The sequence below is a fragment of the Lithobates pipiens genome, unplaced genomic scaffold (genome assembly GCF_037356315.1).
Source record: "Lithobates pipiens isolate NorthernLeopardFrog02 unplaced genomic scaffold, aLitPip1_a1.2 Scaffold_16, whole genome shotgun sequence".
Lineage (NCBI taxonomy): Eukaryota > Metazoa > Chordata > Amphibia > Anura > Ranidae > Lithobates > Lithobates pipiens.
This window is the reverse complement of record NW_027507748.1, coordinates 218558910-218569423: the sequence shown is the minus strand read 5'-3', so window position 1 is coordinate 218569423 and position 10514 is coordinate 218558910. Positions and strand designations below refer to the sequence as shown.

At 46.2% G+C, this 10514-nt stretch overlaps 1 long non-coding RNA gene across 1 annotated transcript; it reads right to left on the bottom strand.

The window, feature by feature from the left end:
• Positions 1-8386: 8386 nt before the first annotated feature.
• On the bottom strand, positions 8387-9237 carry LOC143984301 (uncharacterized). Its single transcript, XR_013274782.1, has 2 exons — positions 8741-9237; positions 8387-8553 (listed from the first exon to the last, which is right to left on the bottom strand). It is a non-coding gene; the product is annotated as an uncharacterized LOC143984301 (long non-coding RNA).
• Between the last annotated feature and the right edge of the window lie 1277 nt (positions 9238-10514).

Sequence of the window (10514 nt, the reverse complement as noted above, 5' to 3'; positions counted from 1 at the left end):
GGGTCTTAAGCGTTTGGCTGTCCTGATGTACTCTAGGTTCTTGTGGTCAGTGAAAATCGTGATAGGATGGGACGCACCCTCCAGCAGATATCTCCATTCCTCCAGGACAACTCCCAGTCACCGACATCATTGATCCTTTCTGGGGGATTTTGCTTTCGAGATGCAAAGGCTACAGGGATTAAGAAGGGCCTTAGGAGCCCATCTTTGAGAGAGAATAGCTCCAGTAGCAGTTTCTGAGGCGTCTACTTCCAGTACAAACGGCAGAGCTGGGTCTGGATGTTGCAAAATTGGTGTAGAGGTAAATAGGGCTTTTAAAGTGGTTGTAAACCCTTACAAACCACTTTGACCTACAGGTAAGCCTAGATTAAGGCTTACCTGTAGGTCCAAGCAATATCTCCTAAACCTATATGGTTTAGGAGATATTTGCCTGAAAACGGGCACCGCTGTCTATGGCGCATGCACCGTAGACAGCGGCGAGCAGGCGCACTGAGCGCGGCATGCTCAGCGATGGAGCTGCCGCGCGTGTCGGCTCCCGTGCGCATGCGCGGGAGTGACGTCATCGCGGCTTCGTCGAATGACAGCGGCGGAGCTGCGAGACCCCACCAACAAGATGGATGCGGCGGACTACAGGGGACAGCGGCGACTTCGCTGGCTCCTGTGTCAGGTAAGTGACACATAATGGGCTACTATGCGATGCATAGTAGTCCATTATGCTTTGCCTTTGCAGGGAATGAAAGAGGAAGTAAACTCATCAGGGTTTACTTCCTCTTTAATTTGTCAAAGGCTTCCTGGGACCATTGGAAACGGCTGTGTTGACGAGTTAATTAAGTGATGGGTAAGACAATGGATGAAAAACCTATGATAAATCTTCGATAGAAGTTAGCGAATCCTATGAACCGCTGAATTCCCTTTTTTATCTACCGGGGGCCAGACATTCCTGGATCGCTTTGACCTTTTGTGGGTCCATCGCGACCCCTTCTATGGAGATGATAAATCCCAAAAATTGAGCAACAATCTTTTAAAATTCACATTTCTCAGCCTTGAGGTACAGTCTATGTCTCCTGAGGATTGTGACAACTTTTTTTCACATGAACTTGGTGTAATTCAGTGGTGGCAGAAAAAATAAAGATGTCGTCGAAGTAAATGACTACAATGTTGTCGAGGTATTCATGAAAAATATCATTCACTAGATGTTGAATAGTGGCTGGGGCATTGCACAGCCCAAACAGCATCACTAGGTATTCATAGTATTCAAATCTGGACCTGAAAGCAGTTTTCCATTCATCACCAGCACGAATTTGGGTGAGGTTATAAGCACTCCGTAGGTCTAGTTTGGAGAAGATTCAGGCGGCCCAGAAACTTTGGAATAACTTTGGGATGAGTGGAAGTGGGTACCGATTTTAAATGGTTATTTTGTTGAGCTTTCTATAGTCAATGCAAGGTCTCAGGGCGCCATCTTTCTTCCCAACAAAAAAAATACTGACTCCGGCCGGTGAAGAGGATGGACGAATAAAGCCTTTCTCCAGATTTTCATCAATGTATGCTTTAAGGGCTGCAAACTCAGTCTCCGACAGTGGAAATATGTGGCCGAAAGGGAACTCGGAGCCAGGTAACAGTTCGATAGGGCAGTCATAAGACCGGTGAGGTGGCAGGCTGTCAGATTTTTTCTTATCAAAGATGTCCTTGAATTCAAGGTACATTGGAGGGACGTGGTGGAGATTATCAAGTGCTGGAAACTACTGTCAGACAAGAGGCTGGATCTGGGACAAGACAAAGCTGGGCACAGTATGTAGAGGAGAAAGAGATCTCTTTCTTATTCCAACTAATTTGAGGTTCATGAGCCTGCATCCAAGGATGCCCTAAAATGATAGGGAACATGGGAGAACAGATGATATCAAAACATAGGAACTCCTGATGGCCAGAGTCTGCAATATTGTAGCTAATGAAATGTCCAGAAAGCAACTGCAGGCCCTTGAGTCAATTATAGTCAGTAGATAAATTTCCTCTTCCACTAGCTGTAAGGAGACAGAGAGGGTGACATAAGTCTGAGCAAAACCTGTGACATGATAGTTCATGATAAACTGTGAAGGTGACTTACTAGGTCTCACAGGGCAGTTTGCGAAGGCAATATCCTGTTCTGTTGGCTTGATGTCTCTGTTGCCTTTCATCTAGGGTAAGAGGAGATCGGACCAGTCCCAGCTGCATGGGTTCAGCCTCCAGAGCGGAGGTGCCTGAGGGAACCGGGAATGGTGCATAGATGGGAGACGGCTTAGGGAGCATCCAGCTGGGAGCGAATGGAGCTCTGTTCCCGCTTGCGTCTGTCCAGTTTAGTAGCTGATTGGATTTAGTCCTCCAAGGTAGCAAGTGTCTTGACCCGAGCCAGCTCATCTTTAAGAGCTTCCGAAAGGCCTTGGCGGTACTGGTATCTGAGTGCAGTCTCGTTCCACCCGGTGTCAGCTGACCATTTACGTAATTCAACGGTATAATCTTCCACTGGCCTTTTTCCTTGAGACAGGGTGTGCAAGATGGCTTTGGCTGTGGCGGTATGCTGCGGGTAATCGTACATTTGAGCCATAGATTGAAAAAAAGTGTCCATAGAGTTTAGTAAGGGGCATCTTTGTTCCATAAGGCTATGGACCTAGGCCCGTGGTTCATCAGACAGAAGGGAAATAATGAAACCAACTTTTATGACTTCAGAAGAAAAAGTCCTGGGTTAAAGAGCTAAGTAACAAGGAGCAGGTATTCTTGAATGCCCTGAATTTCTTTCGGTCGCCAGAGAATTCGCTCAGGTGTGGGGTCCCTAGGTTCAGGAAGAGCCATCACCACAGTAGGATTGGGTTGGGCCTGGGAGAAGCAGGTCCCACTGGTGGGTTCTGGAGCCAAAGTTGTTGGTGCAGGTGTCTTGGAAAGTTGCTGAAGATGACCGTCGATTTGGATGTAACCATCCTGTAATTTCTGGACTGCTTCTGTGAGGGCCGTAACGTGCTGACACAGGAGCTCAAGGGCAGAACCTGCTCTGTCGGCCTCTGACATGGCTGGTTTATACTGTCAGAAAGGGTACTCAACGAGGCCGAGATGCAGAGAGCGGTTCAGATCCCCCTCCCCACTAAGTATAGTCCCCCCTCAGTACAGACCACCATCCTCTAAGTACAGACACCCCTCCCTCAGTCCAGACCCTCTTCACTAAGTACAGCCCCTTCTCCACTAAGTACAGCACCCCTCCATTAGTACTCCCCCTCAGTACAGAACTCCCTCTTCTCTAAGTATAAACCCCCCTACCTCAGTACAGATGTGGGGTCCCTAGGTTCAGGAAGAGCCATCACCACAGTAGGATTGGGTTGGGCCTGGGAGAAGCAGGTCCCACTGGTGGGTTCTGGAGCCAAAGTTGTTGGTGCAGGTGTCTTGGAAAGTTGCTGAAGATGACCGTCGATTTGGATGTAACCATCCTGTAATTTCTGGACTGCTTCTGTGAGGGCCGTAACGTGCTGACACAGGAGCTCAAGGGCAGAACCTGCTCTGTCGGCCTCTGACATGGCTGGTTTATACTGTCAGAAAGGGTACTCAACGAGGCCGAGATGCAGAGAGCGGTTCAGATCCCCCTCCCCACTAAGTATAGTCCCCCCTCAGTACAGACCACCATCCTCTAAGTACAGACACCCCTCCCTCAGTCCAGACCCTCTTCACTAAGTACAGCCCCTTCTCCACTAAGTACAGCACCCCTCCATTAGTACTCCCCCTCAGTACAGAACTCCCTCTTCTCTAAGTATAAACCCCCCTACCTCAGTACAGATACCTTGCCCCAGTCCAGACCCCCTCTACACTAAGTACAGCCCCGCTTTCTACTAAGTGCACACCCCCTCACTCAGTCTAAACCCCCCCACTAAGTACAGCCCCCCCACCCTCAGTCCATACCCCCCTCCACTAAGTATAGACCCCCTCCCCCAGTCCAGTCCACCCTACACTAAGTACAAATCCCTCCTTACACTAAGTACAGACCCTTTCCTCAGTCCTGACCCCCCTCCATTAAGTACAGACCCCCTCCCTCAGTATAGAATCCCTCTCCCCTAAGTACAGACCACCCTCTCCCTCAGTCTAGACCCCCACTCCACTAAGTACAGCCCCCTTCCCTTAGTACAAACTCCACCTCAGTACACAACCCCCTCTCCACTAAGTATAAACCCCCCTACCTCAGTATAGATCCCCTCCTCCAGTCCAGACCCCCTCTATACTAAGTAAAACCCCCTTTACACTAAGTACACACCCCTATTGGCATCACTAATGTAGGGCCAGATGGAGCCATGACCCCCCCAACATTATGCTGTGCCCCCTCATGTGCCACCCCAATTAAAATGCCCACATCTTGCTCCGACCGTCATAATAACATAGGCTCTCCTGAGGAGAACATCCAAATCCCCCCTCCCTTCACTCCCTCCCTCTCCACGCTGACACTGTGAGAGAGAGCCACCCAGGTGTTCGAAGCACAGCGCGGGGAACACATTTCATAAAATTTCAAATGTTGTGTTCCCCGCCGCTCGCTGTCAGATACAGCCCCGCCTCACGGTCCCGGGATCACCCATCTAATCCCAGTGGGCACAAGGCTGTATTGATGGTCACAAGGCTGTATTGGTGGGCACAAGCCTGCATGGTGAGCACAGGGCTGCATTCGTGGACACTTGGCACAAGGCTGCATTGGTGGGCACAAGGCTGCACTGGTGGGCACAGGGCTGCATGGTGGGCACAGGGCTGCATTGGTGGGCACTGGTCACAAGGCTGCATTGGTGGGCACAAGGCTGCATGGTGGGCACTCGGCACAAGGCTGTATTGGTGGGCACAAGGCTGCATGGTGGAAACAAGGCTGCATTGGTGGGCGCAAGGCCGCATTGGTGGGCACAAGACTGCATTGGTGGGCACTGGGGACAAGGCTGCATTGGTGGGCACTGGGCACAAGGCTGCATGTTGGACACAAAGCCACAGAGGACGACGGACAGGACAAGAGGGTCAGGTGAGCTTACACTTTAATGGCCACTAGAGCGATACTAAAAAAACATCCATTTATTTAAATAGGCAGAGGGATTTGGGATAGTGCGCAGGTAACTTTCTCCTTTGTTTTTTATTGTATGTATTGGGGCATTGTTGCAGAAGTACAGGGCTTAATATTGTATATTTGTATGCATTTTATACCCATTGTCAGGATATATATATTATATAAATAATTGCGTTTTATAGTTGGCCCCCCTACTTTTATCCCGATCCCCCCCCATGTGCACCCCCTAAATATGAAAGCTGGAGACGCCACTGCACACCCCCCCTCAGTCTAGACCCCCTTCACTAAGTACAACCCCCCTCCTTCAGTCCAAACCCCCCTCTACTAAGTATAGACCCCCTTCCTCAAAGCAGACCCCCCTCTCACTAAATACAGACCCCTCTCCCTCAGTCCAAACCCCCCACTAAGTACAGCCCCCTCCCCTCAATCCAGACCTCTCCTTCTGAGTACAGACCCCCTTCCCTCAGTCCAGACCCCCACTAAATACAGACCCCCTCAGTCCAGACCCCTCCTTCTGAGTACAGACCCCCTTCCCTCAGTCCAGACCCCTCCCACTAAGTACAGACCCCTCCTTTCACTAAGTACAGATCCCCCTCCCTCAGTCAAGACCCTCTTACACTAAGTACAGACCCCCCTTCCTCAAATCAGACCCCCTCTCCACTAAGTACAGACCCCCCTCCCTCAGTCAAGACCCTCTTACACTAAGTACAGACCCCCCTTCCTCAAAGCAGACCCCCTCTCCACTAAGTACAGACCCCTCTCCCTCAGTCCAGACCCCCACTAAGAACAGACCCCCCTCAGTCCAGACCCCTCATTCTGAGTCCAGACCCCCTTCCCTCAGTCCAGACCCCCTCCCACTATGTACAGACCCCCCCTCAGTCCAGACCCCCCTCCTTTATTACACACTCTGTGTCCCTCCTCTGTCCATCTACAAGAGAGTACAGTACAGAACTTAGCTCAGCATGCACAGCAGTGTCTCTCCCCTTTGGTCTGTGTACATGTAAACAGCCGAGGAGGGGGAGGTGGCTTTGGCTTCAGGCCACTTTACTTTGTAAGACAGCAGGGACAGTGGGACAGGGGCAACCCAGACAGCCGGCGAGTCAGCGAGATATGCGGATGCTGATGCAGTGTTAGTGGTGTCCCTGCTGATGGGTGTCACCCCTCTGGCAGGTGTCACCCAGGTGGGGTCTGCAACCCCCTAGCAACACCACTGACTATGGTCACCCTTTTCTTTTATCCTATCAGGATTTTTTTTCCTTGTTTTTTTTTGTTTTTTTTTTGTGTGAGGTATCCCCTTAAAATTTAAAACTGATGGTACACAAGTACACTTCACCCACACCTGTGTTACCATCACTGCGCTCCTGGATAAGTGCAAAGTAATATAGAAAATCCCACAGCTTCCACTTAAATAAAGCAAATGTGTAAACAGTACTTAAACCTCTAAAAATAGTGGAATAAATAATGGCGCTAAATAAAAACCTAATAAACAAGCGAAATTGAAAATGAATAGTAATCAATTATTGAAATGTAAATATACTAGTGATAGCAACAAATATTGGTGACACCTAGGTGATCAGTGAAAAAAAAAAAAAATTATATATATATATATAAATGAATAGGCACATATATTTCATGTCACATTACAAAAAAAACACCCTGTGACAAGTGTAAAATATTCCAGTCTCTATTGAGTACTAATAAGTAGTCCATAAAACTGTGAATAATCAGATGAATGGTGTAAATCAAATATTCTATATATTGTTCTTGTGATCATCCCCCACACCTCCGTGCTTGTGCTTCCACTCCCCTCAAAGACTTGCACTCACCAGCTGCGTTTGCCTCCCACTCTCATGTTTGGCTCAACTCGCCTCAACCCACACATATAGGGGTTAAAATTGGTCTCCAAACTGCAAACGTATATGACACAATTCCTTTTTTCTCAAGAAGTGATGCAAATGAAAAAACGCTCCAATAGTGTGATATAGTACAAACCAATTTATAAAAAAATGTAGCAATCCCACACCATTGCACTCACATGTGTCAAATTTAAAACAAGCCAAAAGTTGTCACAACAAGGAATTCCATGCACTGGTAAATCGATCTAAAGCAGTCGCGGCAGACCCAGGGTGTTCGGTAGCTATTACTAGTCTCACCCTCTCCTCGTTCCAAGCCTCCACTTCCCGATGCAGTGTGTCGCGTCACAACGTCCTACGTAACGCTTTAGATGGTTGCCGTATAGCCACGGCCGACATATTTCATCACAAAGGACTTAATCATGGGATTCCATGGCATCACGGAATCCCATAATGAAGTCCTTTGTGACAAAACATATCGGGGCATGGCTATACGGCAACCACAGTGGTGTAGTGGTTAGCACTCTCACCTAGCAGTAAGAAGGGTCACTGGTTCAATCCCAACCATGACACTACCTGCCTGGAGTTTGCATGTTCTCCCTGTGCCTGCGTGGGTTTCCACCGGGTACTCCGGTTTCCTCCCACAATCCAAAGACATGCAGGTAGGATAATTGGCTTCTATCCAAAAATTGACCCTAGTATATGAATGGGGACCTTGGATTGTGGGCTCCTTGAGGGTAGGGACCAATGTGAGTGTGCAATGTACAGGGATAGGGACAATTGTAGACACTCACGCAGGTTGAACTGGATGGACTGGTGTCTTTATTCAACCTTACTAACTATGAAACTATGAAACTATGTGTGGGTTGAGGCGAGTGGAGGCAAACGCAGCTGGTGAGTGCAAGTCTTTGAGGGGAGTGGAAACACAAACACGGGGGTGTGGGGGATGATCACAAGAACAACATATAGAATATTTGATTTACACCATTCTTTGGGCCATTCACAGTTCTATGGACTACTTATTAGTACTTTAGCAATAGAGACTGGAATATTTTACACTTGTCACAGGGTGTTTTTTTGTTATGTGATATGAAATATATGTGCCTAGTGCCTATATATATATAATTATTATTTTTTTTTCACTGATCACCTAGGTGTTACCAATATTTGTTGATATAGTATATTTACATTTCAATAATTGTTTATTATTCATTTTCAATTTCGCTTGTTTATTAGGTTTTTATTTAGCTCCATTATTTATTCCACTATTTTTAGAGGTTTAAGTACTGTTTACATATCCCCTTAAAATGCATACCAAACTCTCCTCAAGGATAAAGGAGGGTTGCAATGTGAATAAAGATTTCAGGCAGACAAATCAGAAGGAACACCCATCCCAATATATATATGATAAAATGAAGGGGAGAAGGTGTAACAAGCCCCAGGACTTTTAACGGTGTTCAGGGTAAAGACAAGGTAGAGACACAATAGCATCAATAAAATAAAAATATTTTATTATACAAATAAAAAACATGAGGACATTTGACCATCCATGACAAGGTTATAAATTCCACTTAGCGGCACAAATACGACCAATACCACTCAACATGTTTTGCTTATAAAGCTTCTTCAGGAGTTACTGGTAAGAAATAAATTATGCTAGGGATAACAAAAAGACAAGGATGAGTTTTCATGTTGGTTGTTTAAGATAAACAAACAGAATTATTAAATTAGGGTAGGTACATTTGGCACAGTCACCAATACATACACAATCAATACATATATATAATCATATGAATGCAGATACAGAAATATACCGTAGGAGTAGGAGTAAAGCGAGTCTCACCTGAGCTGTCAAAAAGCTGAATATAAACCCAGTTTTTGAAAAATAGAAACATTTTTGCATCTCATATAGGTTCAAGGGGCGTATTTTATTCAAAGTGATTGCAGGAGGACAAGAATTTATATGTCCCTAAAAAAGGGAAAATAGTACATATTAAGAAATGCAGTTAAATAAGGGCCGTCGGTGTCATATAGGACATCCTGAGCTATATATGGCTGATAGAGTAGTAACATCGTTTATTACCTAGGGAAAATATCAAAGGTGGAATCAATGAATATCCAGCTGGGTTTGAAAATGAATCCAGCAAAAGACTGGACACAGAGAGACAAACTATCCTGCTTGAACATGTAAAAATACATACAAAGCTGGATTGGCTTGGTGTTTGAATGATATTGAATTCAAGGTGTACACCAGCAGGGAGCAAGATCTATAATGATGGGAAAAGAAAACAAACAAGGCCAAAAAACGACCTAAATCAATATAGAGTAATCCGGTGGAACTAGTCATATTGCAGCACACAAGCAAACAGGAGACTTACCACAGTAAAGAAAACATCAAGCGTGCAGAGAGTGATTGGAGAGATGTTCACTCTCCCTCAATGCAACATCCTCTGACAGAGGATTGCGGCAAATCGCCGTCTTCGAATAGGATGTTTTACGGCAGCGTCTGACCTCCCTGCTGGGAGGTGGACGCATGGTCACATGTCGTGTGACGTCGATCGCGTCAACTACAACAGTGCGCAGGTGCCAGATGGAAAGTGGCACGCATAGGTGTGACACCAAAGACATCACGACTGGCAGCATCATATTGGTTGACACCGTCGGCAGTTATTTAACTGCATTTGTTAAAATGTACTATTTTCCCTTTTTTAGGGACATATAAATTCTTGTCCTCCTGTGATCACTTTGAATAAGACACTCAGATAGGGCCCCTTGAACCTATATGAGACGCACAATTTTTTCTATTTTTTAAACCAGGTTTATATTCAGCTTTTTGACAGCTCAGATGAGACTGGCTTTACTCCACTCCTATATTTCTGTATCTGCATTCATATGATTATATATATGTATTGATTGTGTATGTATTGGTAACTGTGCCAAATGTACCTACTAGACATGTGCGGTCCGTTTCGTACAAATCGAGAATACGTACGAATTTCAGAAAATTCGTTCATTCGGAAGCACCTGAAATACGAATTTCTATGCTTCTGAATTGTATATGAAATACGAAATTTCGTTGACAAATTGATCCAAATTCCGTTTCAACGGAAACGTGACTGGTGTTTTGTTGACCATCAGAGGTTTTCTTCTGCTGCTGAGTGAGGGTTGGGAAAATTACCTTTTTTAATATGGGAGTGAGAGACTGGTACTGGTAGTCAATGGGATTCAGAATCAGACAAAATAAGAATGTTCTTTAATATCGTTTTAGTATTGTCATAATAATTACGATTATTCATTATGATGAAGTTAAAAACCCAAGAAGTCAGTCCTCATAATTAGCACAGCACAGGAATGGTGGGAGCCCCTAATAGTGAGCACAGCAGGGGTACAGCCCCAGGAGGAAATCAGCACAGCACAGGGATGGTGGGAGCCCCTCATAATGAGCACAGCAGGGGTACAGCCCCAGGAGGACGTCAGCACAGCACAGGGATGGTGGGAGCCCCCATAATCAGCACAGCAGGGTTACAAACCCAGGAAGTCAGCACAGCACAGGGATGGTGGAAGCCCTTCATAATGAGCACAGCGGGGGTACAGCCCCAGGAAGTCAGCACAGCACA